This window comes from Lepidochelys kempii, chromosome 4 (assembly GCF_965140285.1).
Source record: "Lepidochelys kempii isolate rLepKem1 chromosome 4, rLepKem1.hap1, whole genome shotgun sequence".
Lineage (NCBI taxonomy): Eukaryota > Metazoa > Chordata > Testudines > Cheloniidae > Lepidochelys > Lepidochelys kempii.
Genome location: NC_136383.1, coordinates 108,264,912 through 108,279,376, shown reverse-complemented (window position 1 = coordinate 108,279,376; position 14,465 = coordinate 108,264,912). Strand labels below are relative to the sequence as shown.

Sequence of the window (14,465 nt, the reverse complement as noted above, 5' to 3'; positions counted from 1 at the left end):
CAGTTTGTCACAATCATTTTGAATTCTTATCCTGTCCTCCAAAGTACTTGCAACTCCTCCAGCTTAGTATCATCTGTAAACTTTGTAAGTGTACACTCTGCCATTATCCAAATAATTTACAAAGATATTGAATAGAATCATGATAGACCGCTGGTCTTCCAGCTTGACTGAACAATTGTAATTACTCTGAGTAAGATTTTTCCAACCAATTTTGTACCCACCTTACAGTAGGTTCATCTAGGCTATATTTCTCTAGTTTGTTTCTGAGAAGGTAATGTCAGACAGTATCAAAAGCCTTATCACAAGGCAGGTTCAGTCCCCATCTGAGACTGAGTCATGGTTTTAAGGTACAATGATGAGAAACTGCTGTTGGGAAACCTTTATCAATGGTTTAGTTGTATATTTTCAAGATAGAGTTTAGTCAATACTAACATTGAAAATTACGAAAGGAAAACAATCATTTGGAAACATTGCATTGAGCCTAGAAAAAGGCTAAAGAGGAGTAAAGAGACCCTTCTCTTCAACTTTACACTATTTCACAGGGGCTGCACATCGTCCTGTTGGAGAACCAAGGCACTACTTCCAGCTACTACTATCAGCATCCAAACAGAGTATGGGAAGCAGTAGGATCATTGACTGGTGCTGGCCCACTTCAAATATTAAGGTATATTTTTAAAGGGTGCAGAGTTGCTGGTACAGAGCATGCACTTCCCTGGAGGAATTTTGGCTGACTAACATTTATTTTATTTCCTCCCTCGGATGTGTTTTAGTTGTTTTATATGGTGAAAATATTACAACAAACTCTTAGCTCACAGGAGTGTTCTGAGTTTTAGTCTTTGTCAATTACAATAAGATCCTCAGAAGAAAGTACTGTTTTTAACTATACAATACACTACTACACAGATAGGCTTTGTTTCTGCAGTCAGGTCTTCCAGCATGGAACTCTGTGCATATTTGCAAGCATCTGTGGTGGAGAATCAGGTTGCAGGATTGGGGCTTAACTTACTAAATAACATTTAATCATGATTTATATCCAACAATGGACAGGACTCACAACCAATAGTTTTTTAAAAAAAAGTACAAACTACAAAAATCCCACTTATCTGAAAATATTTACCCATAATGGCTACTAGTCACCTCTAAAACACAATAACTAAAACAGAAAAAAAAAATCTATTTTTTCCAGTTTACTTTCTTTGAGTGCGCTTTGTGTAAAGTCATTTTCACTAATTCCTGCTTATACTCAGTTAGGTCCTGATCCTGCAAAGCCTTTACGCATGTGTTGTACATTAAGCACACATGTAGCACCACTGACTTCAACAGAACTACTCAGATGAGTAAAATTAAGCACATGTATCATGTGTGCACATTCTGGGCCTTAGCTGGGGAGTTTCCCCTACTGTTTGTGTGGGTATTTCATATAACAGGAGACAAAAAATATTAAATAGAACAATACAATCCTATCATCAGTAGGAGCTGGTAGGGAACTCAATGGCAGCAACTGAAACTACTGGTAACAAAAAATTAACTAGATTTCATGTTAAATTCATCCTTTTAATGGTAGTGACCTATAGGACTTCAAAAAACTGAAAAACATGAATCTTCTATATTATACTCATCACAAACTTACACATTAGTTCTAAATTAAGACTATAAGATATACTAAATCTAATGCACTGAAAGTTTTTACTATTTTACCTATAATAGGCAACAATTCAACAATGATTCAATGCCCCAGTCTTGCCAGGCAGTCTATGTGGATGCACCTCGGCAACCATGCTCACTGAAGTCAAAGGGCCTGCCTTGCAGTCACAGGGGTTTGACCCTAAGGAGCTCCTCACAGAATAAGGGCCTAAATTCCCCATCCACCAATACCGTCTCCTTTTCCTTGGCCTGGTGGATTATTGGGTATCACCAACTCACAAATGGAAGAACAGGCAAACACCTCCTTCCGCGGATTACTTCAATACAATACAAATCCATAGTTCAGTTATTAGAATGGTATCTCCTGAAACCCGGAGGACAGTAAGTAACCATAAGAATACAGGCCAAGTTCTGTATTCTAAGTCTCTGACTGAAGGCTGGATTACTGTCGCTGTTCCACAAGCCAATTTATATTGAGTAGCTCACAGCACTAACATCTCACATTTATGCTGAACAATAACCATTCTTTTTAAGTATTACTTTTGTAATTTTCAGGTAAAATAATACTGACTTCTTATCTCATTACTGAAGATCAAGAAGGGTAATGTGACCCAGGCCACTTTTCTAATTTAAAGCAGATTTATTCATAATTTTGTCCAAACCCTGCTGTGAAATCTACCTTAGGTAAGGTCCATTCGGTATAAAACTACCACCATGAGGTCATACCTAATCAGCAGTTATGTTTAATATATTATTATAATAAAGTGATACAATTAATTTCATAAATGTTTAATGAAAGCATTTAAATGAATTGAGACTGTCCGCTGTCTCAAGCTATTACATGTCACTGTTCCTACTGATGTGGATGTTATGTTAAAAGGCTGATTGTTACATTCCCATAGTTCAAATACACTTTCTATACTCTGAGAACTATTTTTTAACCCAATATTTGGTGTAGATCAAATGCTATGTCTTGTACACTGTTTTAGAATTCTGGACTTCCAATGCAAGTATAAGAAGGAATAATGTACATCCAATTGCATATAACACGGGATTAACTAGTGGCAGGTTCCAGCTATACTGTAAACAGAGTTTTGAATAATTCACGACTCACTAGAGCCTCCATATGAAATTATATTTACAGGTGCACAATAGATGGTCTTTGGTATATGCTGTATGTAAAAAAGAAAACCTTGGATAGCTACATTTATTTTACAAAAGAATAATCTGACAAATTATATCTACTACCTTTACCTTTAGTAACAAATGCCACTTAAAAATCTTGTCAGCCTGATTTCTGTTAAAAATACAGAGACAAAATATGCTGTTTCTGGAGTTATATTAGAATCAAACCTGCCATAAAGTACATGATTGTGTATGGTTTATGTTCTGAAACATAATATATTGTAACTACAGATATTTGTATTATTCATAGAAATGTCTGGCTACTTTTTGAGACGACTCAACTCTTTGACTCAAGATCCTTGACAGGTTAATTATATGTTTGAGGGGGAGCGTATGAAATGGTTACTTACTGTAACGGATTCTTCAAGATGCGACGCAGAGGTATAATCCACATGGTGTTCATGGCCAGTGCACCAGAGCCACAGACTTTTGCCTAGCAGTACCCATAGAGCGGCAGCACGTGCGCCTTGCGGCTACGGCCCCTCCCTAGGCTATATGAGGTGACACCACCCCAACTCGCTCAGTTCCTTCATACCAAAAGCCCATAAGAGGAGATTCCAATGCAAATGGGATGAAGGGTAGGTCATGGAATATAAATCTGCATCACATCTCAAAGAACCACAATTAGAGTAAGTAACTGTTTCTTCTTCTTCTAGTTGATGCAGGTGTGTATTCTACTTGGGTGACACATGAACAGTACCCCAATTGGGACTCTAGGGCTCAGAGGCTACTGAAAAAAGGATTGTATAACTGCTCTTCCTTGGCCTAGGTCTGCTCTGGAAGATATGTTTACAGACCACTATGCTATTACTGTATGTATGTATGACCATGTGGCTGCCCTGCAAATGTCCAGTATGGAAAAGTCACCGAGGAACACTAGGTTGCTTGTGCACTTATGGAGTGAGTCTGTATCCACTGAGAAGGCTTAGTTGAAGCTCTCTCATATGGAGCCTTGATACAGGATGTTATCCATCAAGAGATGGGCTGTCCAGAGACCACTTGTCCCTTCATGCAGTTTGAGTATGATACAAACAGGCAAGGCAAAACATGAAATGGGTTAGTCCTGTCTAGATAAAAGGCTAAACATTGCCTGACATCCAGAGTATGACGCTGCTGGGAAGAGTGTGGCTTAGGGAAAAAACACAGGTATATACACAGCCTGATTCAGATGAAACAGACCACCTTGGATAAAAACTCGGTGTGGTCACAGCGTTACCTTGTCCTTGGAGAACTGAGTGTAAGGCAGCTCAGACATGAGGGCCTGCAACTCACACCCTCCTTGCTGAAGTGATGGCTATCAGGAACGTAGTTTTCTGAGACACGATGGGCAGAACGCAAATGAGCTTGAACTGAGGGCTCATCAGAGCTGCCAAAACAGTGTTTAGGTCCCACAAGAGAAGCAGTTCTTGGAGCGGAGGATGTAAGCAGAGAAGTCTCTTCAGAAATCTTGCCACCATGGCATTGGAAAAAAACTAACTTTGCTGGCATATGCACTCTCAGTGAGCTGAGCACAAAGCCTGATGTTTGAAGATGTAGCAGGTACTCCAAGAGTTCTGGATGGAATCCCCTGTTCAATGGCAGATTAGCGACTGGGCCAACAGGGGCTTACCCTACACTGCCCACCCAGCACTGCTGCACTCCTGGGCAGGAGTGCTGGGCAGGCAGAGCGGGACAAGGTCCTGCACCCCACTCCCGATCCCCAGCAGAAGTGGGGCAAGCCCCCACGCCCTGACCCCATTTCCCTGACAGGAGCACCAGCGGTAGCGTGGGGGGGGACCGCAGGCAGAAGGGATGGAGAGGGGGCCCCCCCATTTGCTGTGGGGCCCTGGGCCCCACAATACCTCAATCTGCCTCTGCCCTGTTGGTTGGGTCCCGCAGGCCATGGACCACACTGAGGATCTCTTTACTTCACTAAATAGGCTGTCATAGTGGAGGACTTCCTGCTGTTGAGTAGGACTTGGACAACTGCCAAGTACTAACTCCTCCTCTTCATTCAGTCATGTAGCAGCCATGCCGTAAGGTGCAGGAAGCTGATCACAGGATAGAAGGTGAGGCCATTGTCCTGAGTGAGCAGGACAGGATGGAGAGGAACTTATATGAGAGGGTGAGCTGACAGAACAAGGAGGTCTGAGAACCAACATTGTCTTGGCCTTGCTGGAGCAATGAGGATTAACTTTGGCCTGATCTGCTTTGAGCTTCAGGTTGATGTGCCGAATGATCAGAATGGGGAGAAAGGGGTACAGAAGAGCCGACTCCCAGCTGCAGTGGAATGCACCAGGACTGAGGCCTCTTCAAGAGCAGAATAGTTGACACTTCCTGTTTTCCTTCATCACAAAGAGGTTGATCACAGGGATGCCCCCACATTGTAAAGACAACCCAGAGAACATACTCCTCCAGGGACCATTTGTGTCTTGGGGTGAAAACCCTGCTGAGATGGTCCCCAAGACAATTTTGCATCCTCAGCAAGTGCACTCCCATTGGAGCAATGTCTGATGCAAAACTCCCATAAGTTGATCATCTCCATGCAGAGTAAACTGGAATGCACCCTTCCCTCATTGTTCACATAGTACTTCGTGGTGGTATTGGCGGTGAGTATGGGAACCATGCATGTCTGATGTGGCCTCAGAAGACACAACATGCATTGTGGATGGCCCAAGTTCCAACACATTGATATGGAGCAAGGCTTCCTGTTCTGACCACAGGCCCTGCATCCTCAATGAGTCCGTAAGTGTCCCCCAGCCAAGAAAGGAACTGTTGGTAACCACTGACTTGGACAGAGAGGGCTGAGTGAAGGGGACTCCTTGGCACACATTGTGTCCAGGGAATCCCACCAGAGCAAGGAATTTAGGACTGGTGGAGGAAGGCGAAGCAACCTGTTCAGATGATGCAGGGCAGACCATTCTGAGCCACACCTGAAGGAGGTGAAGGGACAAACTGGTGAATTAGACCACCTGCATGCACATGGACGTGTGGCCCAGCAGACTCAGATACACATGAACTGTCATAAATAGCTGGGATTGCAGACTGAGGCAGAGCTGTGGAATTGCCTGGAAGCGGTCAGTCAGCAGAAATACTTATGACCTTTTGGAGTCTAACACGACCCCAATAAACTCATTTTTTGAGTGGGAGCCAAAATGGACTTTGTGGTATTTAAGATAGTCCTAGATGGTGTCAATGCAATGTGATGTCAATGTGGGTAAGAACTTTCTCTCTGAAGCCACCCTTCAGCAACTAGTCATAGGGAAGATGTGGATTTCCTTCCTCCTGAGATATGCCATGATGATGGCCATTCATTGAGTGAAGACTCTGGATTGCAGAAGAGAGGCTGAATGGGAGAACCGAATACTGAAAGTGGTAATCTCCTACCACAAAATGCAGCAACTTCCTGTGGCTTGGCAGAATTGCCACATGAAAGTAAGCATCATGACAGTCCAGAGCAGCATGCCACTCATTCTGAGATAGCCTGGGGAGGATAGCTGATAGAGTGACCATGAGGAATCTCATGTACTTAATGAATTTGTTGAGACCATGAAGGTCAAGAAAGCCCTTGAATTTCAGTATCAGGAAGTACCAGGAGTAAAAACTGTGGCCCCTGTGTTCTGGTGGGATTTCCTCAACCGCTCCCAACTTGAACAGAGAGCTAACCTGCTTGATGAACAGTGTCCCGTGAAAGGGGTCCCTGAAGAGGCACTAGGAAGGGGAGGGTACTAGGGAGTGTCGAGAGGAACTGGATTGCATACCCCAATCTGACGGTTTCTTGGACTCAGCTGTCAGAGATATATAGAGTTGCAAGCATTGTAAAAGCGGGCCACCCTGTCCCCAAAAACGATGGAGGGGACAGAGCAGTGACTGGACTAGTGCTCCAGACTAAGTCAAAATAGGAGCTTGGCTTACACCGAGGGAGGGTGTGAGGAGTGTCCAAAGCCTGACTGCTTCCTCTTGTGGGATCTATGTCTCTTTCTAGGGTAGTTCCATTGTTCTGGGGAGAGAGGCTGTACAAAGGAATGCTGCGGGCAATATGGTTGCTGCTTCCACACCCCATAGTGGTGACGTTGGATGGATGGTATGTACACTCCCAGGACGTCAAGGTACCCCTGGAATCCTTGAAGGAATGCAAGGTGTCATCCATCTTGTCTGAGACCAAGACTTGGCTGTCAAAGGGCAAGTCCTTAAAAGCTTGCTGGATGTCTAGAGTGATCCCAGAGTTTTGCAACCAGAAAGTCCTCCTCGTAGTAACCGCCAAGACCATGACCCTAGTAGTGGTGTCAGCAATATCAAGGACAGACTGCATAGATGTTCTGGCCACCAAGCAGCCTTCCATAATAAAGGCCTGGAACTCCTCATGTGATACCTTGGGCAACTGCTCCTCGAATTTAGTCATGGCTGAACAATTGAGGAAATCATACTTGCCAGAATAGTTTGTTGATTAGCGATCTTCTTCTGGAGGGATGGTGAGGTACAGATCTTCCAAGCAGCTGGATCTTCTCAGTTGGAGTCTCTGTCCTTGGGGGTAGACTTGAACCTACCCTGCCAGACCCTGTCATTTACCACCATTACTAGCTGGGAGTTCAGGACCTGATGGGAGTAAAACCCCTCAAATCCCTGCATGGGAACAAAGCAGAACTTTTCCATGTGTTTCACCATTAATGGTACTGAGGCCGGTATACCCTGCAAGGCTCTCGCTGGCTCAAGGAGTGCATCATTGATTGGGTGGGCTACTCTCCTGGTGATGGCAGTCTGTAAAATGTCCCCCAGTTTGAGTGTTCTCTTAAAGGACCACCACCTGGATGCCCAGGGATGTGGCTATGGGACATAAAAGGTCTCGGTATGCCTTAAAGTTCTCCGGTAGAGAATGAGAGGATGAACCAGGCAGCATGGCATCGTCTGGCAAGAAGGATGAAGCTCTGGGAATGAGCCAGAACTGGCTCATTCCCAGGAAGATGCACCAGGGAGGGAGGACATTGGCAGTTCTGCAGAGAGGAAGACTGCTGATGCCTGGGTGTGGCTGATCTGAAACCACCATGGTCAACCTAGCAGGTTACTTCAGCTTCGAGTGGGATGAAGAGCGGGACCTCCGTGAACAAGACACATCCCAGTGAGTCCAAGGCCTCTAAAAATGGATAGGCTGGGTAATGTGGTTTAACATCTGCTCTTTTGGCACCTTAATCTCTGACAAACCCCAACTTTATGACTTTTAAAGTACCTATTTCTCCACAGTTCACTCAACTGCAGACAGATGCTAGTTAGCCTATTCATCTCTACCTACATGATCTGATATGTCCTCCATGTTACACTGTTGGAACAGAACCACATTACTCCAGCCAGCCGGTAAAGAGAGTAACTTCAGCTCCATGATCTCTACTATAATGTAAACAGAAGGAATCTATGATGGTACAATATGTAGGAGAGTTAGGCAGCAGACAAATAAATGACATTAATTGCCTTTTTCCTTCATTTTACTAATCACCACCACCACCACGACAAGGGTGATTATTTCAGAAGCATTTTGGATCACCACAATTTCATAGGGTAGGAAGGTGGTGATTAAAGCAGATTACATTAATGTTTATGAATTAAAGTTGTCTTAAAGAAAAATAGGGATCAAACATTGTGTGTGAGAGAAAAACTAAAATAGAGGTAGTTTACTTCAGAGTAAAACAATTAGATTACCAGACCTTGTAATTCCTTCAGAGGAAGAAAATTTCAGGCAAGAGAGCATGGAGGGTTAATGAAGGGTTGCGATTTTCTTTTAGCAGCTCATGCTGATTCCACAAACATGTATACAATAAGAATATAGTGCTGTGGTTCAGGGAGTATTCTCCAGGTGTTTTCACAACATATTAAAATCAAGGATACAGTGGTACACAAAAAAGATTCAAAATTTTTTGGAGGAGAAGGAATAGCGAGAGCATTTTTTACTTTATAGTTAGCCACAGTGCCCATTAGGTAGCATTATGTATATATTCAATATTACTCCACATACACTATGTGAAAACAAAGTCATGTTGCAAAGTCAAGCACTTGAGGGTCAGGAAATGCCAGAAATGTCCCCTTTATGCATTATGACAGTCTAATTATATGATCATACTATTGTTTTTCCACAGGACCCCTGCCTCTTTCAGTGCACAGGTATGGACAGTGCTCAAGAAAGGAGGCAATTATTCAATATTTTTATCATTCAGTTAGTGGCAGCTTTTTATTTGCTGTATACCACCTGAAGCATGCAGTCAGTACAGAATCATTTGTTTTCTCAGTCTTTGCTAGGTTACTCAGCACTGTAGCATCTGAGTGCTCCACAAACCTTGAATTTATCTCCACATTTCCACTGAGAGAGAAAAACATTGTTTTTCTGACCTGACCAAAGTCAACACAGTCAATCAGTGGCAAAGCTAGGATTAGAACTCAAGACTTCTTGACTCCTAAAACTGTGCTCATTCACCCACATCACACGTCCTTATATGCCAGAACTGCTGAGCACCAACAGTGACAGTTGAGTGCCCTATTTGAGAGACCGAGGACAGAATAATTTTTCAGAGTACTTAGCATTATATAGCACTTTATATGTTCCAAGTACAGTTCAGTATTTCTGCAAATCAAGTTGTTCATGCAGAAAATGAGGAACACATGATTAGTAGCAATTTGCCAAAATGCTGCTTAGTGACTTGCTCATCACCACATATCAGGACAGAGGCAGGATTAGAGTCTAGCCTAGCCTGTACCTCAACCAGCAATATGTTAAAACTACAATTTGCCTTGTCCATTCTAGGATTTTAAATGTGTTAGTGAACATGCATTAAAATACACCTTTTAAATGTACCTGGAACCCTAAAAATACACCTAAATGTACCTGGGAGCTGACAGCCCCTCCAACAGTTGTGGGGGCTAGGCCAAATTCTCCCCAGCCCCTCCTTCCCCAAGACCAAGCTAAGACTTGTTACAGAACCATTGTCCTAGTGAAGACAAGATGGGAGAAAAGGCATTGGCCTCAGCACTTTCACCCTGCAAAATTTCAAAGGCCTGCTGCAAACAATGGTGGTTTAAGAACTAAAAAAAAAATTTTTTTTTTTTAATTTTTATAATGGAAAGCATTAGGAAACCTAATTACAGAGGTCACTACTAGTTTCCCCCATACTCATCACCTTAGTAGTGATACAGGTAAAGACAGTATTAACAATAATATGTAAAACAAGCACACAATTTTCTGTTTTTTTAAAATTGTTACTTCTAGCATGCCTTTTTCAAACTTCATATACTATCTAATTTACCTGGACAATTTTTTATACCTAATCAGTCAAAAGCAAAACTAACAATATTAACTCACTGCAAGAATTGATTAATCATTTTTCCTTTAGTTTCAAAGGCAAGTGCAGGGCGGTCCCTAGCTATTCTAGGGCTGTCCCTAGCCAGCCCCACGGGGGGTTAGGGGGCCTAGGCCTCCGGGGGGGGCTAGCTTGGGGGACAGGGGGAATCGTCCCCTCCCCCCCCCCAGCACTCACCGGCACCGTGGCTGGGGCCAGGTCACTGCACTTCCCGGCACCGGTGCAGGCCTGGCCCTGCAGTCCTTAGGGGAGAGGGGGCTGGGCTGGGGTGGAGCAGGGGTGGGGGCTATGGGGAAGAGGCGGGGCAGGGGCAGCACACAGCTGCACAGGGCACCAGGAAATTTGGTGCCCCAAATTTCCTGGTGCCCCTACACAGCTGCATACTTTGCATATGGGTAGGGACAGTAGCGAGAAGTGTTACAGCACAATGGTTTTTGTGGATTAAACATTTCCTAAACTATATAAACGTACAGAAAACTAAGTGCATGGATGTTTCTGGCCATGGAATTTGCTATAAAATGACATTTGATCAAGATTTTAGATCAACTTTCTTGTAATCTAAAAGGGAGTAGCTCAAAGCTCACTGATAAAGCGGCGGGGGCGGGAGGGTGTCTTTCTATTGACTTTAGTGGGGTTTATATCAGGTCCTAAATTTCAGCTCAATATTGTTAGCTAGTATCTGACAAGTAGAAGATTTTGAAAAATTTAAGTATCTGCTGCCTCCCCCAGGACATTCATAAGACTACCATCCATTCTAAATCCTGCTTTCACAACATCAATTCAACAATCCAGCTGTAATCAAAGTCAAAATGAGTCCAAGCAATAATTCAAATTTCATAGGTCCTGCTTCCCCACTCCTGCTCTTTTGTTTTGGAACACCAATTAAATAATAAATATTATCACATTTAGCAATTTTCATTGGAGTATCTTGAAGAACTTTATAAAAGTTATTCAACCTCACAATATCCTTGTCAAGTAGAAGATGATCATATTCCTTTTAAAGATGTGTAAACAAAGGCACAAAAATTTAAGTCTAAATTTTCAGAGGTGATCACTAGTTGGAGGTTTAACCCCCCCCCAAAAAAAAAAACAAAAAAATAAACAGACTCCCAATCTGGGAGACTCAGGACTTAATGATCAGAGGAGCAGTGTGTGCCAGTGGGCCTGTACTCTGTCAATTAATATTTCATGGCAAAGCAAAATTAATAGAAATTTAAATAGTGGCAAATCCATGCTACTTTTTTATTAGCTAAGATAGTAGCTGCATGTATCCAGCATGAAGGTGTGATCCAAACCCCATAGCCAAGAACAATGGACACACAAATCAAAAGGACTATTAACAGCTCCAAATGTTCATTACCATGGGTAAGACCTCAAAATAATGAGATTTAAAAAAAAAAAACCTTATGATTTTTGGGTCAAAGTGTTTTTTGGTCTGTCTTCATTTATGAACTCCTCTTGCTTGTTCATGGGAGTGTGAGAGAATTAGTGCTGCCAACTCTCCTACATTTGTTGGGTAAGGAGAGGTTGGTCCCTGCTGCATTAGCTGCCCTGGTGCAGAGCTTCCAGTTTCTCCCTAAACCCTCAAATTCTAATTAGTGGTCCCCATATTCCTGTATTGGGCCAGCCCCCAGCGCAAAAATTTATTATGCGCCTCCCCATCCCCGAGCAGTGAACATGCACCTACTCCCCATTTCATATCTGTTCTTCCTGTAGCTCCAGCGGTTCTTTACATATGGACCCTTCCCAAGCCAGCCGTTAGAGGCAGAGAGGTGGGAGGAGCAGAGAGCAAACTGACCCACTGTTCATGGCGGGAGGAGGGATACAGCAAGGCTGCACAGAGCTGCCGGGCTCTTTCTGCTCCCTCCTGCCCCAGCAAACATGGCTGCTTCCTCTCCCTCCTCAGAAAGTTCTCTTGGCACCCAAGGGAAGCTGAGAAAGCACTGCCTGCCTTCTGAAGAGTCCTGATTGGCTGCCAGGCTTGCTGGCCACACTTGTCCACCATCTGAGGAACAGCCGCCAATCAAAAGGAGGGTTGCCCCAACTCAGGCAAGGCTGACATTTACCTGTTGGCTAGAGTGTGTCTTATGGCAAGACCAGCCCCAGATAAACTCCCATAGCTCAGAAAGAAATCCTGAGAGCGAGCAACAGTGAAAAAACTCAGTCACCTTGACTGGTGAGTACTGCATACAAAAGTGGAAATCAAAGGGCCTTAAAAATGCTGGATCTTTACATTTACTCTTTGTGGGAAAGTGTATGCAACTTCACGCTGACATGATAAATGAACTCTAATACCTAAAACTTGATGCATAGGCCAGGTGAGAGATAAGCAAGGATTTTTCTCACCATATCCAAGAGAAACATTGTCAGCACTGATCAGAAGGAAAAATGTATTTAAGAGCTGGAAGACTGTCTTTCCACTTCTCTGTAATTAATTAGGCTAAATGCTTTATTAGAATTTTTTACTCTAATTTTTTTTTTTAATCACTTATCAGGTGTTGGGTGATATCACACTGACTGTACCAAAAGAGAAGAGAAGCCCAGCCCTCGAACTCTGAACAGAGGCACAGAAGGAAAAAGCAGTTTCTGGAGCCTAACTCACCACTCATGATCTTTGTTAGATGGGGCTTGATCAGAATTTTCTTCCATTAAAGAAGAACACAAAGTTGGTGAACTGAGGGGAGATGTCTAAAGACCAAAAAGATGCTGTGAGTTGGCAGAGGCATGGGTTACAGTGAGGACACTTAACTCCAGTTCAATGGGAGCTACAGGCGCTCATAACTCCGGAAAAGTCAGGCTTAAAAGGTGCCCCAAGTTGAGCATTAGAACTGGCCAGAAAAAAAAATTTCAATATTTTTGCAAGACGTTTTCTCCATTTTTCTTTGAAATTTCAAATTTTTCTGAACAGGTCTCCAAAAGAGGGAGTCATCCAAAATTAGTGGACACTTTTGAAAATTTAAGCCAAAGCGATTTGCCCAAGGTTATACAGTAAGAGTTCAGTGACTGTCTTCCACTCCCTTGTTCTATCCAAAACTTGTCTCGTAGTCCTTCTTTTGCTCATAACAAAATGTAGGTCTTGATTTTTAAAGATATATGCACATGCTTTATTTTAAATCAGTTGAGTTCATGGGTTGTACTTTTGTGGTAAAAGTTAAGCAGGTGCGTAAGTCTTTACAGGATCAACATTCAGGGGGAAAAAATTACCAATGGCACACAGTGAGAAAAATACCTTGTATTCCAAACACCATTGCCAGGAAGAGAACACAGCAAACAAAATATAGGGGGAAAAAATGACCTTGCATATTACCCCTACTTCAGAGACTTTTAATGGATTCTGGGAAATGCATTAATTTTGCTAGTATTTATTTCTACTGCTGTAGCCCCTAGGGAAGTGCTCTTCACTATTTTTGAAGTGGGGGCCACTTTGGCAAAAAACCTTCAATGTGAGAGCCACATCAACCCGACACCTACAACTGAACACGTACCCATCACAGACAGTTAAACACTCGGAGTTCTTTTTTGGTTGATTTGTTAATATTACCGCTATTGGTAATATTGCTTGGGGTGCAGGAGGGGATATGGGGGGCTGGCTCTGGGAGGGGACTCCGGGATGGAGCAGCGCATTCGGGTGCAGGAAGCAATGTTGGTGGGAGAGCGTCTCCCGTTGATAGAGTAATGTGGGCCCCACGGTAAGTAGATCTAAGCTACATCAACTTGAGTTATGCTACTAAAGTAACTCAAAGTGCATCGCTTAGATTGACCAGCAGCGACAGTGTAGACCTGCCCCAAGTGTAATACAACAGATGGACAGACAGACAATGGGAGAGTATAAGGAAGTAACAAGACAGCACTGGTCAGCATGATAGGCAGTAGTACAGCAGCCTAACCGTTGTCAAGTTTTTTGTAGGCATCATGGCAGAGGAGAGTTTTAGGGAGGGATTTAAAGGAGAACAATCAGGTGGCTTAACAGATCTTTATGAGGAGCTCTTCCGAAGTGTGAGGGGTAGAGGATTAAAGGACTCCAGTATCACTTTTGTCAGAAGCAGACTGTGTCATCTTTCCATGAAATCTTTTGAAACTTTGTGAATTTCTGCAGCACAAGTACCAATGAGCATGAGGACACCTCTGGAAATGAAAGGTGAACTCCATGGGACAAGATCTTCATTGCCACTGTACTGAAGGCTAGTCTTTCTAGCTGTGCCTATCATGGATTGAAGAGGTCTGGCTAAATTGGCAAAAGCGTCCAACTGCATTGCTATAGATACAGGCTTCTATTATCATGGGAGAATTGGGTATCATGAAAGTCATAACTGAACG

At 43.2% G+C, this 14,465-nt stretch overlaps 1 protein-coding gene across 2 annotated transcripts in view; it reads right to left on the bottom strand.

Annotated features, from left to right (window-relative positions):
- The window catches only part of KCNIP4 (potassium voltage-gated channel interacting protein 4), an 861,516-nt gene that overhangs the window by 587,024 nt on the left and 260,027 nt on the right, over positions 1-14,465 (bottom strand). The window lies entirely within an intron of this gene.